This window comes from Cupressus sempervirens, chromosome 7 (assembly GCF_028749045.1).
Source record: "Cupressus sempervirens isolate cs-2001-9-10 chromosome 7, ASM2874904v1, whole genome shotgun sequence".
Classification (NCBI taxonomy): domain Eukaryota; kingdom Viridiplantae; phylum Streptophyta; class Pinopsida; order Cupressales; family Cupressaceae; genus Cupressus; species Cupressus sempervirens.
Genome location: NC_143124.1, coordinates 408,458,184 through 408,476,418, shown reverse-complemented (window position 1 = coordinate 408,476,418; position 18,235 = coordinate 408,458,184). Strand labels below are relative to the sequence as shown.

The window sequence follows — 18,235 nt, the reverse complement described above, 5'->3', positions numbered from 1 at the left end:
TATATTAATCTTAATTAACAAACTATTATAAATCAAACTACTTTCGTAGATGAAAATAGTAATCATTAAATTTATAAATCACTATTAAAAAAAATATTGATATGCCGGCATTGCTATCCATATGAAATATTATGAAAAAAAAGATACAACATTAATCTATAAAAAAATTGAAAAATATGAAAAAACAATAATCTATGCAAATCATATCTAAATATATAACATGAAACTATATATAAATAATGCATGAAACATGCAAATGTAAATTTGAATACAACAATATAAAAGCTAAGAAATCTAATTTAAAAATTAAATTACAACTAAATGTAAATAGTGTAACTACAATTCTTAATGTGGATAATAATCAAAATGCAAAATAAAACTTAATATAAACAAAAAATAAAGAAAAAACTTACTTTGCTTTTTTATCTCCTTGTTGATCTTCAAATGTAGAATGCTTTTCCAAATTATTTATCTCCCTCTCTTCTTCCTAAACAAAGTGCACTCTATCTCTCAGCAAAAACAATGAAAGCTTTACTCAAAACTTGTCTTTTGCAGATGTATTCTTTTACAAATGAAGAGCAAAAATGAGAGGATTTGAGTGTTTTATAATGAGACAGATAACTCTTCATCTCCCACGAAAAAAACTCTTCATCTCCCGTTAAGAGACTCTTCAATTTCCACTATAAAAACATTTCAATTTCCACTACTCCACTCAAATTTGAAATTCTAAATAACATTAAAAACTTAGAGTTTTAAAAAATAGACATATCAAATGTCTGTACGGTGCTACAAGCCATTGATAATAAATTTTTTTAAAAACTTTGACGTGATGCATTTCATTAAAAAAAATAAAAATTTAAAATTTAAATGAGGTGACGGGCCACCACCCCCACCACCCCATACTTACGTTACTTGGCAGTGACAGCAGCTGTTGTTAGCAGTAGTTACTGTCGTCACTGAGATGTGTCAGTGCCGGCAATAACTGCCACTGACAGTAGCGGTTGTTATAGCGATTGTTACTGCTGCAGGCTGTGGCCACTTTTTATATAGTGGTGTTCTTTTTGTTTTATTTTTTTTTTTGGTTTAAATTTTTTTTTATTTAAAAAAAAAAAAATTAATTTTTTTTAATTTTTTTTTTTTAAATTTAAATTTTTTATTTTTTATTTGTTTTTTTATTTTTTTATTTTTCACTTTTTAAAAAATTAATTTCGTATAATTTTTTTCATATTTTAGAAAAGAATATATGTAATTTTTTTTTTAAATGCAATTTTTAAAGAAAAGCATTATCATATGGCAATGCTATTTTCTATTTTTTTTCAAAAATTTATTTATTTATTTAAAACAATAATTGTTGATTTATTAAAATTTATAGGAGCCTATTTTTTCGGACCCTATTATTTCGGGCTCCATTTGGCTTCCTCTTATTTTTGCCAGCTATTATTTTGGGAATTTTTTTGGTATCTTTTATGTTGGCCACCTATTATTTCAGGAATGTTTTTTATTTAAAATAAAAGTTTGTAACTACTCCCTTTTCTTTTTTATTGACAAGGAATCTTGGCATATTCCCGTGTTGGGCATTTGTGCTACCATTGTATAGAACACCTCTCGGCGTAATAATTTTAAAGTCACATATCAGTAGTTTTAAAATTAATTAATAAATTACATAAATTGTCAAATCATATTTGAGATGAAATTTTATGATTCGTCAAAAGTTTTAAAATTTTTAACATTCAAAATAAGAACTAATCAAAATGTGGGCAGAGTTGCACAATAGAAGTTTCTAATTGCATGTATAATTAATTTTTTAGCTATATACTGACTTCTCCAATAAAGACCTGTCTACCTAATTATGTTATAAAATGCAATTTTATGACATGATGACCATTCACTTTTCACCAACAATGCACGTCTCATGACTACCTTCCTTGATTCGCCAAAGTTTGGCAAATCTCATCATAAGTCTATGAGAACAATTAGTGCTGCGTGACTGTAGTTTCATCGAAATGGTTGGTATTCTTCTTTCTTTCAAACCTCTCCTCATAGTGTTCAACTCGTACTCAGCTATACAATTAATAATCATCACTTTCCCTCTCACTACACCCAAACTCAAAAATGGCCAGCAACGGCTAAAGGATAAACTATTTTGTTTACCTCTGCCACTAGGCAACAACTACCCAGCCCGTTATTTTGATATGGTTCAGTGCCATGTTGCCCAGGAAATGACATGCCCATCCATAGAAACTACAGAACCTCTGCCACTTCAAAACACTCACTCTCAAAAGCTGCCTCAAAATATTCCTTGTCACATTTGATTTGATTATTGCATACTACTTAATACATACATAGTCACATTATGGTTGTAAATTTTAACTTTAAATTTTAACCATAAGGTAACTTAGATTTTTTTTATTTATAGTTATATTAACTAAATAAATTATTAAAAAAAATTAGTGGAGAAATATTATTAAAGTTTATATTAGTGAGAGTATATTTATTATTATTATTTGTAATGTTAATATATATATTTTTAATTTTTATCGTGATGCTAGGGTTTTAGTTTCTCTTAAACTAGGGGTTCATACTCCCCAAAAACATACATTGAAAATTCATGGTGAAACTATTTCCTGCCCGGTTGAAATTCTAGGGGGTCTCAATGCTTGTTTTTTGTGTAAAAAAGAAGGGCATATCCGAAAGAATTGTTGTATCATTAATAGGGAAAATGCTGAACCAAATTAGGGGGACATAGCTAACGGTAACCCTAACAATAAAGAATTAGCTATTATCCCATCTGCTTTGATTCCCACTCACTTTTTTTGATAAATCCTCTAGTTCTCACACTGGACAGGGTGTTGTTAAACCTAGCATTAATAACCTTATAGCTAATCAACCTAGCAAGATTGAACGCCCTGCCATTTCTAACTAGAAAAGTGATTTGAGGGATAATGAGGGATTTCAAATAGTGAAAAATAAGAAACCAAGAAAAAAGAATGCTCAACAATTGGCCCTCGATCAAATTTGGGCTACTTCTAAAACTAATCCCTTTGCTTCTCTGGCATCTCCTACATTGTTGGTTGAAGATAGACACTCTGTGGATGAAAGGTTCCTTGGTAAAAATATTTTGGAAGGTTAGAGCTTAAGAAATGGTAGGTTTGGTGATGTTACCATGAGTGAAGTACCTACAAACATGGTTAGTTATAAGGATTTCCCTAACCTAAATGTAGTCCCCCCTTCTGATGATAACATCATCAACCCCCCCATCTCTGCCCTTAAAGAGTTGGATGATGATTTTTACATTGAACTTATTCTCGCTAACAATGGTTCTGATAATGCCAAGTCTCAAAATCCGGTTGGTTCTAGCATTATTGGGAACCACAAAAACCTTGATTGCATGTTGACCCAGAACTTGGATGGATCACATGTTATTGGGGATTTTGACATGGTTGGATTCCAATCTAAATACTCTTAGTCTTATAATGGTGAGGATGAGGATGCTCCAATCATGGGATCTAATGCCTCTAAGAAAAAGGGCAGGCCCTTAGTTTCTAAAAATAAAAAGAAGAACAGGGAAATCTTGACTCCTCTTACTAGCCCCTTAATGCATTCTTCATCATGAAGTGCATATCTTGGAATATAAGAGGCCTTGAGTCTCCTGATAGGAAATCTATCATTAAGAGATTTTTTTGAGCATAAAAACATAGATTTTTTTTATGATGCAAGAGCTCAAAGTTATTAACATTATTCTTAATTCCTCTCTGGATTTCATCTGGAGGGATGCTATTAAAATTTGCACTAATCATCCTAAAGGGAAAGGTGGTGTTGCCTTACTTATTAATCCCTATTGGGGAAGATATATTAAATCCGCTAGAAGCTCCCCTTGTAACTGTGTGGCTTGGGTCGTAATTGAATTCAATGGCACATCTTTTGGAGTTTTCTCCATATACGCTCCCAATGAGGTTAAATAGAGGACCATTCTTCAGGATTGGCTTCATAATCTAGCCAACATACCTTGGATTCTGGCCGGAGACTTTAACATGGTTGAGAATCAAGATGATAAGTCTGGTGCTCTTCTTTTTGCTTGGAAACATCAAGAGAAGTTCTATTGGGATCGCTGTAAACATAAACTTAATCTATTTGATCCTATGGAAGGGCATAGAAGGGATACTTCTGGCCTATGGTTCACATGGTGTAACTTTTAGTAGGGGTCTAAAAGGATTTACTCTAGGCTTGATAGATTTTATGTTAATTTTGACCTTTTTTCATTCTCTCCTAACCAACAACAATCCCTCGTTTTTGCTTCTTCCTCTACTCTCTCTAATCACCTTCCTATAGTTGCTCTTATTAACATAAGGACTGCTCTGGCTCCTAGCACTCATCATAATGAAATGTTTATTTGTAACACATCCTTGCTTAATGATGAGGATACTAATATTGCTGTTAAGATGGTTAGGTCATTCAATCTTATTAATAATTTCTCTTCTCAAGTTGATAGATGGAATAGAAATGTCTCCTCATGGAGGAAAATATTTCAAACCTTAGGTCAAAGAAAGGCTAAAAATTACAGAAGAGTGGAAAATGAATTGAATGATTGCCTTCAATATGCTGAATTGGATGCCCAAGCTAATCCATCCTCTATATCACATATTGAACGTGTCTTTGCTACTAGAGATTCTCTGAGGAAGCATCAACATATTAAAACCATTGTAGCCTCTATCAGATGCCATAAAAAATGGTTGAAATATGGGCATAAAGGCTCCAAATTCTTCTTTAATTACCTTAAGAAAAAACAAAGAAAAGAGAAAATTGATACAATTGTTATGGATAATTAGGAGCTTAGTGATATCAATGACATTGTCGCTACCTTTGAGCAGTTTTACAAACCTCTTTTCAATTCTGAAGATAGCAATAATGCCAAATATCTTAGGAATAAATGCAAGGACCTCATTCCTAAAAAAAATGTTAAGGGTGATGTCTCCATCCTTAGGGCTAGGATATCAGTTTAGGAGATCTCTGATGCTATATCTACGCTTAAAAAGGATAAAGCTCCTAGGCCAGATGGCCTCCCTGCTGAATTTTACAAATCCAATATTGATTAGATTGCCAAGGATCTATTTGATTTATATTCAAAAGCTTATGATTGTGGCACTCTTGGTAATTCTATCAATATGGGGACTATTAAGCTCATCCCTAAAGATGGAGACAAATCTCTCATCAAGAATTGGTGGCCAATTACTTGGCCTCTTAGCTTGTTAATATTCTGCCCAACTTCATTTGTCCCACCCAGACTGGTTTCATCAAGGGACTTTATATTTTAGAAAACCTTGCCACCAGATGGGAGTCAATGGAGTGGACTAAGTCCTCGAATCTGAATTCTGCTATGTTTCTTTGAGATTTTGAGAAAGCTTATGACTGGGTCGAATGGGATTTCATCCTTTCTATCCTTCAAGCCTTTGGATTCCCTAATGAATTTGTTAGATATATTCAAGTGTTGTTTAAGGATTCCTCTACTAGAATTGAAATTAATGGTTTTTTTATCTAATCCTATACCCCTATCTTGATCCATTCGACAGGGATGTCCTCTTGCTCCTTCTCTCTTTGTTATTGCTTATGATGCCTTGTCTTATATCCTTAGAGATGATACTATCTCTCCCAAAGTTAATGATATTTCCCTCCTTGACAACTCTGAGCTTCTTAATATCCAATTTGCAGATTATACCTCACTCTTCCTTGAATTATCTTGTCTTAATATTCAAGATCTTAATTTAAAACTTGAGTTGTTTCAAACCATCTCAAGTGCTCGCATATCTAAGTCCAAATCTATCATGCTTGGATGGAAAGAGGAACCTCCAGACTGGTTTCTCCAATTTGGTTACTCATGGGGCTGACCTCATAAGATTGTTACATATTTGGGGGTGTCATGCCCAAACTACGAGGGCAAAACACACACACAATTTTTTTTTTTTTTTTGAATAATAATTAATAATTAAACATGCTTTAATTTTGGAAAGATTGAGATAACATTTTAAGTACAAGTTCTCTACATAACGTCTTAAGTTTATAGTCTTGAGGAAGAATTGAATTGCTAAAAGTGAACTCTTGATACAAATCTAATATCGACAAAAGCTACCTTGTTAGTTTAATTTAAGAGCAATCTATTATAACTCAGAATGATTAGAACAAATTTTCTAATCTCACAAAACAAAACAATTCTCTAGATGAATAATTAACATTAAAGTTTAACCTAATAATCTCAGTTAATTTTACAACCTTTACTAGCCTAAAGCATTTCGAGGTAAAATAATACGAACTTTTGATTTAAGAACAATATAACTACTTATAATAATTCTCAACAAATTTTAAGGCAATTTAAGTATGCTAACTACTCAACTTAACAACATATTAAAATAATGCCTAACATTCAATTAAATGCACTTCATTTTAATAACAATTTATTTGGAACTATAATCTAATTAATAATTAATAAATTTAACTAACAACTAAATAAATTTAAAACAATACTAACAACTTAATTACATTAAATACTAACTAATTACAAGTATTATCAACTAACAAAGTAACTACATGCAACAATCTATTAAACTAAACTAATTAAAAAAATTAAATTAACCTAACACTAACCTAACTAACCCCTAACACCTATTACTAACTTCCTATGCTAACCTTTACTACTCTAACCCTTCCTCCCTACACCTACCCTAAGATGTCACCTACACCCTAGCCCCTAAGATCTCACTTGGTCCTTAGGCAAGGACTGGCGCACTGCCCAAGCGTTGACTGGGTGCTCCATGAGCCAGTGCGCCTGCCAAAAAGGGTGCAGGCAAATCCCCTAAGGCAGCGACCTAGGGTGAAGGCTCAGCCAAAAAAATAATAAATTGAAACAAGTTTGGATACTGCCATCCCATCCTCACTTGAAATGAGCATGCCAAAACAGAGGGAAAAAGGTGGTGGGTGATGTCACCCCAAAAAAAAGCATTGACCAATCTTTTTCTTTTCTGTTTTAAAACAAAACCCATCAAGTTCATCTCTCGAAATCTGACGCCCAACAAGAGAAGCGAGGCAAGACATTTATGGGATAAAGTTTTATAGGTGAAATAAAAGATATTTAGATTATATTTTAAGGACCATTATAAGTTAATTTAGTTATTCATAATTACTTTATTGATTATTCATTAAATTTGAAAGAAAGAATCAGAATGGAATATTCTCTGTTCAACAAGAGAATAAATTATTCCTCCATACATTTTCTAGCATCTTATAGGTGGGTGTTTTGGAAATTTTTCTTAAGGATGCTATGAAAAGTAGATTTAATCCTTTTTAAGTTGGATCAAAATTTGAAGAGCTACATATTGCAAACATTATCCCAAGTTAATTCCTAAAATTTGTTATGGCTTACAAAACTAATAGAGCATCTCTAAAATCTATTAGATGATTAAGGTAGGATTCAATACAATTTCTATCACCTCTAAAATAGATTGATTCAAGGATTAAATACGTCATTAATTTCCTTTATGGGCAAATCTATAATGACTTGATACAACCATAACCTATCAAGAGTTTGAATTATTCATTTCATTCAATAATGCAATGCTTTATCATTAGGATCTAACAATCATAGAAAGTGAAACTGCATGCATGATCATAGTTTTCGTTTTCAACATATATGAAAGCTTGGAATTTTGTCAAATTTAACATCATCAATTCCTTCCTACTTGGTTTCCTACCCCAATAGTCTAAGTTACTCATGATAAGATATTACAATGGTAGTGTGAGTTACTCATTGGACTACGTATGGTTTAGGATGATAATTCATATAACAATCAACATAAAACTTAATGCAGCCGATAAGCAATCCATGGCAAGGTTAAAGATAACTAACTGATTTATGCTTTTAAAAAAAAAAAATTTAAGGAGATACAAGATCTCTTAGTCCAATTGATTCGTTCATAAGGAAATTTAACAAAGAAGAGATAATTGAGTTCTCAAAGTAGGAATCCTGATTCATTTGATACTTATACATCAACTTGGAAATTCATTCTATCAAATTGTTCTTCCCTAACAATTTAAAAACTTGAAATATCATAATTCATAACATTATCCATTATTCTTATTTATTTATTTTTAATGTGCAACCATATTAAATTTAATACACAATTTAAATCACATGATAACCAAATATGCTCAACACCAATTTTATTGGAAAACCTAAGTCAAAGGCTCAGCTGGGAAAGAATCAGGAAGAAAACTTGGCTTCATTGCCATTTACAATAAGGTTTAAAATACAATTTACAATAGGATCTCCATCCCAAATTTCAACAATTAAATCAAGTTTTTCCTCATGATCAAAATCAAGGAAGTTGTAATGTTTTCTGAATCTCATTTCAAGAACCATGGAGGAAACCAATATCTGATCGGGTTACAACCAAGCAGAACCAAAAGAAAATCAAACATGGTTTACACAATAAGATTCACAATGAATCAAAACTAGGGAAAGGTGGATTCTTCCAACAGGAGAAGTCAAGCACAACACCAATTCAGATGCCCAATCGGGGCTAATAACCAAGAACTTCCGTTCTTCCATTTAAACATGCCATGTTCATACCAAGTTTGTACTGATGGGTAGGGGCCCATAACACCCTACCCTTTATCCCTCTTCTCATCTTGAGAAGAGACTCTACACTGGTTGGAGTCCAACTAAATAGACCTCTCCCTAAATTGGTCACTTCTACCCTCTTCAAGGGTGAGTAATACCAAAACACCCATGCAAGGAAAACTCAAAAATTGCAAACGTAAACATGAAAGGAAAACATCCAAAATAACATAGTTTTTCAAATTTTCCCAACATACCCACAACCATACAAACAGTGAAACAACAACAAGGTAGCATGAACATGAAACAAAACATAATATCTGAATAAGAGAGATGAGAATTTCCTACCTTCACAAAGAGGTAATGGAAATGAACAAACTTGAGTAGAGTATCCCCTTTCCTTCCTTCAACCTTCAAGCATTCCTCTCTAAATGTAGAGATTGGGTAACAACCAACTAGTCCAAAGAAGGCCTCTAAATAAGCCTCCAACTCAACCACCCAAAAGGAGCAATAACTATCTCCACCGACTAACAAATCTAGAAACTCCTAACTCAACCTACACCATGGTTAAACCCTAGGTGGAGATGAGGTGAGGTAACTCAAGATAACCATGGTAAATTTTCACACAAAGGCAAAAAGGGACTTTTTGAGTGACCTCAAAAGTCAAAAAAAGGGGCTTAGGGGTTGGAAAAGACTCCTAACCCATACCCATACCCTTTAGTTAGAATAGGAACATGTTTTAAAGCCTTAGGAAAGAGGTTTAGAGTCAAATAAAATCTAGGAATAAAATAGGTCCAACTCACTACTTTAACTTGCAAATTAAGCACTAATCCGGATTAGAGATGACTAACCTTAATTAAGAACCTAATAGAAAATTGACACTAACTTGAACCAACTTGAGTCCAAAGGTTAAACAATTAACCCTAAACAGCACACCGAAGCACATAAACATTTTATAAGTGTCAAGCGACACTGAAAGAACATAATTATGAACATTAACATTCACCGAACAAGGAAGATGCATACATACATCTCACAATACATAATATGTGAATTACGAACAAGAAGGTTTTCAAATTTAGCACATAGAGATCAGTTTTGTTCCTCCGTAGGGTTTCTTAGCTAAAATATTTTCACACTCATTGCACACATCAATAGTCTTGTAAAATCGCATGTACATAAATGTATACATATTCAGAAATTCTCATAAATTAAAACATACATCAATAAGGGTTTCTTTATCCTACGTAATTCTTAACCATTTAAAATATCTTAAATCAAAATCTCAATCCTACATTTACTGATTTCATCAACATACATATTCATGAACATTAAATGACAATCATCAAATATATCTGAAGTAACATCACACAACATGAAATAATAAAGTATGTTCTAAGCATCAGATAATGTCTCGACATCTCAAGTGAATATCAAAAAAAATAATAGTAATGCATCACTATGCTACAATGGGTCGGGGCAAGGCCTCACAGGGGGTTCCTTTTTCCATCTCCCCTTCTCTCAAAGACATGTGGAATTGGGTTAAGGATAGAATTATTAAGAAACTCTATAAGTGGAATAATAGGGTGCTTTCGCTTGCTGGTAGGTGCAGGTGTGCCAAAAAAATTTGTCATCTTATAGTATATACTTTTCTTCTATCTGGATGTTTAGTAATTACCAACTATTTGAAATTTAGAAGGCCATCTGGAGATTCCTATGGTCTGATGGTAAAGGTAACAGGAAGAAACATGTTGTTAGATGGAGTCAGTGTCATATTGATAAGAAGTCAGGTGGTTTAGGACTTAAAGACCTTATGATTCAAGGGGTTTCTCTTGCTTCTAAGTGGATTTTTCAGGCTCTTGATGGTCATGAGCCTTGGAAAATTCTTCTTAGAAATAATATTCAATCTAGATTTCCTAAGCAAGCTAAATATTGGAAGAACCTTCCCTTTGCTGATCTTGTTGATGGGATGTTCGTTGTCTCTGTTCAAGGCTCCATAATTTTTAAGTCTATCTGGAAGGCTTGGGAGTTGGTAAGGGGCTTTATTTATAATTCTAACTTTGATAGCAATAATTCTATCCATGGTGAACACTCTATCTAGTGGAATCTGAAACATAATGGCAAGCCTCTTGCCATGACTCAAGGGTGTTTTGCTAAACATTGGAACAGTCATGGTATCAAGAGCTTTATTGATATTTTGGAGATGACAACCTTGCCCGTTGGCAAGATATTAGGCTTAAGTTCAATCTTCCTGACTCTCATAAACATACCTATAATATGATAGCTAGTGCATGTCACCCTCTCAATCTTCCTCGTAGATGTGATGTGGATTCCCATAGATTCTTATATTTCCATTGGGATGATGGATTCCTCTTACATAAAATCAAAGCTAAAGATATATGTAAGTGCTTAATAAAGATCACTCTATTTTATCACACTTGAATACCACTTGGTATATGAATTTTGACTCTCTTGAATGGCACAAAATCCTTGACATATTCTAGAAGCCTCATATTCCTCCCAAAATCTTACATTTTAAATTGCAGCTTCTTCTTGATAGACTTCCTGTTGAAAATCAAACTGGTGATACTAACTCTTGTTCTATTTGTAGGGTTCTTGAAAATTTAAGACATATCTTGTTTACTTGTCATTCTACTAGGATTATATGGAAATTTTTTGGAATATATAGAACTGATCATGTCTCTGTACTGGATACTATTCTTGGAAACATATTAAGTCTTAAGAAGGATGCCAACTTTTTTTGGAATATTCTCTCTTCTCATATTCTTTGGTTTATTTGGAAAAGTAGAAATGAGGACAAATTCCAATATGTTGGTAGATCCCTTACTTTGTTTCAATTGAAACTCATACGCTTTAAGATTGTCTTGCAGGTGTGCTGCATTATGAAACTTGAAAAAGAAAAATTGAAAAGATTTCTCCGTGATTGGCACGCTATGATGTTCATCTACGAAATGAAGCATGGACTGGAATGGGCCAGCATTATTGATGACCAAGGTACTTTTGAAGAAGTCCTTAAGCGGCTGATTAAGGAGATGCGAGATACTAGAGGCCCTTTTTCTAATAGACTTGAGTTCTTTGCTCATATTCTTGAGCAGAAGAAAGCTGTTTGGATGGAAGGAGAGCTAGGATGGAAAACATGGATTGATGATCATGATGATATTCTGGATTAGCTTAGCTAATTTCCTTTTTTTAAATCTTGCTGAAACTGTTACATATTGTGCTAGTTGATTGATCCTGGATTACCAGTTGAACTAGGAGGTTGAGGTTCGCCTCCCCTCTCTTGATTTTGTACCTATCTTTTTGAACTATCAATTATTTAATTTAAAATTATTTATTATTACATGTTAAATTTAACTTAATTTAATTTTATCGATTTACATATCAATTAAGTTGCTTGATTCTTCTTTTTAAAAATCTAGAATTATGACTAAAATATGAATTATGTTCTTATATTTTTTGGTATATTTTAAATAAATCAAATGTTAAAATTTGTAAGGATAGCAAAACAAAATTGTCATCTTTTTCTTTAATATTTTAATAGTTTAGTTTCAAAATGGTTCAATACATTAGTGTTATTGAAGTTCCATGTAGAATTTTACAATATTATTAAGGTTATTATGATGGATTTGTAAATTTTATTTTTATTTTACCTATGTGCTATAAAATTTATATATGTATGTACTATGATCGTTAGTATAATTGTACATACATGATAATTATAATTTTCCTATCTTTTTGGTGTTGATTTCTTAAGTTGAAATTTAAAATATTCTTAAATATACCTTCTTATGAAAATATTTAATTTAATTTTTTTAAAAATATGATACTAAACTAAGAAAAAGTAAAATTTCTTTAATATAAACTTCAAAACTATTACTTTGTGTATAATATTGATAAAGTTATTTTATTTTAGCTTAATTTAAATAAAAAATTATATGAATATTTATAAATTTGACATTAACAAGATATAAATTATAAATTTGATGTACAATAATAACTAAAAATATATTATATATATTAACTTAATTATTTTTAAATTACATATAGTTAAATTTATACTATTTTAAAGATAACATAAAACATTATAAAAAAGTAAATTATGTTTATGTCTTAATTATTGTTTTATTAAATTAAAAAATAAAAGTAATTAAAGTATCTAAAATAAAATTGTAGGTGAAACAATAATGTGAACCATTTTGAAACTAAACTATTAAAATATTTAAGCCAAAGATGGCTTATTTTTTCGGTCAAATTTTTGAACTATCCTTACAAATTTTAAAATAATATATTAAAAAATTTAAAAATATAAGAAAAGTTTTTAAAATATTTAAAAAGAAGAACCAAGCAACTTATATGCATAAAAGCTAAGCAACTTATATGTAAACTTACTAATATCACGTGCAAATAAATTTATTTTAAAACTTATTTTTTATAATTTATTTAGTTAATATAACTATAAGTAAAACAAATCTAACTTACCTTATGTTTAAAATTTAAAAGTTAAAATTTATAACCATAATGTGAGTAGTACGCAACAATCAAATCAAATGTGATGGCAAGTATTTTGAGGTGGCAGAGGTTCCATAGTTTTTATGGATGGGCATGCCATTTTGTGGGCAACATGGCACCCAACCATATCAGAATAATTGGCTGGGTAGCCGTTGCTTTGCCGCTATGCCTAGTCTATACCCTGCCCTACCATCAGTGCAAATGTACACTGCCATGTACTCTAACAAAGCATGACAACCCCCCTGCACATCACCTCCCACGATTTCCTTTAGCCATTGCAGAGTATGAGTGTCAACATGCTTTTTTATCATCGACAAATACTCTAGTAGGCATAATGAGTAGTGTTCAGCACTGAGCAGTCTTCTCTCTTCTCCTGGATAATGTTGAATTAATACTTCATCAAATAGCTACTCAGGTTAAATATTTAAGAAAAAAAGGTGCATATGAATGTTGGTTAATATGAAGTCATTCCTATTCAAGTTGTATGATACAATTGAAGATAATTTTTTTATGTGCATTCATGGTTTTAAGAATTGTAGAAAATTGTAAATATTATTACATATAGAATTTAATAATGTAAATTTTTTATTAATTTTTATACATAAGTCATTTTTATTATGTGAATATATTTTACTAATATTTATTTATTCATGATATTTAAAAATAAATAAATAAATTCAAAATAATAATATTAGCTTATTTTGTATATTAAAATTTCTAGTGTAGTTAAATGAATATTTGTATGAAACAAGAAACAATATTTGATTTACAATTTAAATATCAATAATATTTAAAATTATTATTTATGATAAAAATCACAATCATGTATCTTTTTAAAAATGGTCAAAGCCTTTGAACTTAATTAAATGAAATAGAAAGATATATGTTCATATTTTAAAATAGTGGTACATTCAAAATAGATTAATCATACATCTTTAAGAGAAAATAATGGATACAATTATTGCTATATAAGGATTGAAACATATAATTTTATAAGCAGTGGTTGTCATGAATTATTATGATAAAAGAAGATAATAAGTTGTAGATTCAATATCTAAATTTTTTACTAAAAATAATTAGAATAGTCAACACGAGTTCAATTGAAAAAAATAGAAATAAAATAAACATTTATTATATTTATCATTTATACTATTCAATATAGTATTTTGTAGATATCTTTAAGTGATATTTATCATATTTGAAATTTGCATTAATACATAATACATTACTAGAACTTAATATTGCTGACATCGTATCTTAAATCTCTCAAATATACAATGTCATCAACTTGCAATGATACAATAGTCAATATATATCTAATGTAGGAGCATCCTAGGTTGCCTTGTAATCCTATACCTTTTGTTCATTCTGCCAGTTACTATCGAGCTCTAGTTATTGTCGAGCACTAGTTTTTAGTTTTTCCAAGTTCTTAGTTACTACAAAGTGATTCCTTTGGTTGCTAAGTGATCCTTTGGTTGTTGAGTTCTCTGTGGTTGGTAAGCATTGGAGGATGTCAAGTTTTTAGTTGTTGTCGAGTTATTCTTTGGATGATGAGATTATGTGGATGCGGAGTGTCAATTTTCAAAAGCTTTCATTTTTCAAGTAGTATGTGTCTCGTTCTAGTTTGGGCTGACCTTGCACATATTTAATTCCATTGTAGGTAGTTAATATCTGATGTGGGCCAACTTGCGAACTTTCTATGTTCTATGTTTTAGGTATATTAGAAGAACTAGAATGACAAGAAGAAGGAAGGTGAAGTGGGATCATTGTGGATTATAATTGAGATGTTATTGGCTATAACCTAGAAGTCTTTACAGTTGGGCATGCATGCTAAGTATTTGATGAATCAATAGAAGTGTTTGGCTCTTCTTTCCCCTTTGTTTATTGTTCTTTGTGTTGTGTTTCCAATGCATTAACTATTCCATGGTGGCTTAAATAGTTGGGTGTGCTTTTGGCCCTAGTTTCTCTCTCCTTGCATCAAGTGGTATTAGAGCTCAAGGTTCATCCTTGTGGAGATTGGATCATGAAGAACCCTATTTTGGATATTGGTTGTAGGGTTGTAGATCTATGAATTTGAATTATAACTTGCAAAGGGTTATGATCTTGAAGGAACTTGATTTGCAAAGATGGTTCAAGGTAGAAAAAATGTTGATAATGCAATATTGTATACATTGAGACAAATTATAGCTAGATTAGATGTTGTGGAGACATCCTAGAGGAGAGGAGCACACTTTGAAGATGTAAGTGATGATGAAGTAGTAGCACCAAACCCTAATCTAGAACTTGAAGAAGATCAAGATAAAGCAAGGTTGTTGAGAGTATTATCTAGGAAAAATTCAAAGCCTGTTGTAGAATTTGTTCCTTATGATGGAAAATTGGACACCAATGTTGTGTTGGATTAGATGTCTAAAATGGAGGATTTATTTGAGTATGAAAGCACTCTTGATAATAGGAAGATGAATATTGCAATTACTAGGTTGAAAGGACATGCCTCACTATGGTGGGAGCATTTACAAACTGATAAATAGAGGACAGGAAAGGAGAAGATCTTAAATTGGGTGAAGATGGTAAACAAAGTAAAGAACAAAATCCTTCTTGCTGATTACCAAGTTAGCTTGCTGAGAAAGATGAAAAATTTGAGACAAAGAAACATGAATGTGAAAGAGTATTCTGATGAATTCTATAGATTGGACATCAAATCTAGACATGTGGATGATGATGTTGAGCAAATTGCAAGGTATATAAATGGACTGAGATTTGAAATTCAAGATGAAATAAGTTTTATGAAATTGGAAAGTGTAGAAGAAGCATATCAATATTCCTTTAAAGGTGAGGAGATCTTGACAAAGAAGAATGAACAAAGACAAAGAGGTAGAGGTGGTAGCTTCCAAAGAGGCAGAGGTAGATCTTATGATGAAGGTGGTAGATTTGACAATTCTATGCAAAAAAAAGGCAAATATGAATGGAGGAATGATGACAAAGACAAGACCAAGTGCAAAGGTGGTAGTTCATATTGACGAGGTACTAGATCTTACTGAGGAAGAGGTAATTGTTATCCTAGAGGTGGTTTTCATGATAATTGTTTCAAATGTGTTTTAGAAGGGCATTGATCCTTTGAATGTAGATCCTTTGAAAGTGGGCAAGGTAACAGAAATGTTGTGATTCAAGGAGACATTGAGAGATCAACAAGTGGACCTGAGGCAACAGTAGAAAATTTGATGGTGAGGAGAACCTTATGTAATAAGGGAAGTGATGAGGAAAATGTCCTTAGAAGAAGTATTTTCAAGACCAGATGTAAGATGGATGGAAAATGTTGCAAGAGAATCATTGATAGTCGAAGTTCCACAAATTTGGCATTAGAAGGGTTGGTTACAAAGTTGTAGTTATAGAGGTTGAAACATTCCAAAACCTATCATGTTTCATGGATCAAAGATGAGCATAAGATACTAGTAAATGAGAAATGTATTGTGAAGTTCAAAATTGGACATTACTTTGATGAAGTTTTGTGTGATATTATGCCCATGGATTGTTGTCATATTATTTTGGGTAGACCTAGGCAATATGATAGATATGGTGTGCATGATGGAAGATTGAATCAATGTACTCTTTGGGTAGATGGGAAGAAACTACTATTCCTGTTGTTAATTGAAACTCCAGATGAGGTTAATTGTACTATGATAAAAGTTTGCATGGTTAATGGAAAGTAATTTCAAAATGAAGAAAAGAAGAATCAAATTTTTTTTGCTATAGTTCTTGGAGGACCAAGGGTTGGTAGTAATGACTAAGTAGCAGAAGCTAGTAATGACTAAGTGACAGCAAATAGTGGTAGTTGAGTACCAGAGGAAATTACAAAATTATTGAATGAGTATAAAGAGATTTTTGCTAAGGATATTCCTGATGGTTTACCACTAGTGAGAAGTATAAGTCATTGTACGGATCTGATTCCTAGAGCTAGTTTGTTGACTAAAGAACTATATAGATTGACACCTATAGAGAATGAAGAACTTAATAGACAAGTGCATGAGTTGTTGGAGAAAGGTTTGATTAGAGAAAGTTGGAGTCCATGTGTTGTACCTATTGTATTGGCACATAAGAAGAATGGATAATGGAGAATGTGTACTAATTCTAGAGCTAATAACAAGATCATTGTGAAATATAGGTTTCCTATGCCGAGGATGGATGACATAATAGATTGTTTCAGTGGATCAAAGTATTTTACGAAGATTGATTTGAAGAGTGGATATCGTCAGATCAGAATCAAAGAAGGTAATGAATGGAAGATTGCTTTCGAGACAAAAGATGCTTTGTATGAATGGTTGGTTATGCTTTTTGGTTTGATTAATGCACCTGGTACTTTCATGAGGTTGATGAATGGAGTTCTGAAAAGATTCTTGGATAAGTTTGTGATTATTTATTTAGATGAAATTTTGATATTTAGTAAGACTAAGAAGGAACATCTTGAGCATATTAGACAAGTATTACAGAGATTGAAAGAGGAGAAATTGATGATTAATCTAAAAAAGTGTTCTTTTATGCAAGAGGAGATTGTTTATTTAGGATTTTTAATTTTAGCTAATGGTTTGAAGATGAATCTTGAGAAGGTTAAAGCAATTTTTGAGTGGCCTACACCTGAGAATGTGGGTGAGGTAAGATCATTTCATGGTTTGGCTAGTTTCTACAGAAAGTTTGTAAGAAATTTTAGTTCTATTTGTAATGCTATGATTGTGACAAAGAGAGGAGATACAATGGAATTCAATTGGATGCATGCAATTGATAAGAGTTTTGAGACTTTGAAACAAAAGGTTACTGAATTCCCTATATTGGTTTTACCTAATTTCAATAAGGTATTTCAAGTTGAATTTGATGCAAGTGGTAGTGCAATAGGAGCTATATTGAGTCAAGAAGGAAAACTTGTTGCTTTCTTTAGTGAAAAGTTGAATGATGCTAAAAGAAATTATTCTATGTATGATCAAGAGTTTTATGCTATTGTTCAAGCCTTGAAGAAGTGGAGACATTATTTGATTCCTAAGGAGTTTGTGTTGTATACCAATCATAAATCTTTATAGTACCGAGGACATAAACATAAATTGAATTAGAGAC

General features: G+C 31.8%; 1 pseudogene; it reads right to left on the bottom strand.

Annotated features, from left to right (window-relative positions):
* Positions 1-13,263: 13,263 nt before the first annotated feature.
* Positions 13,264-18,235, bottom strand: part of LOC149547265 (L-aspartate oxidase 2-a, chloroplastic pseudogene) — a 52,542-nt pseudogene continuing 47,570 nt past the window's right edge.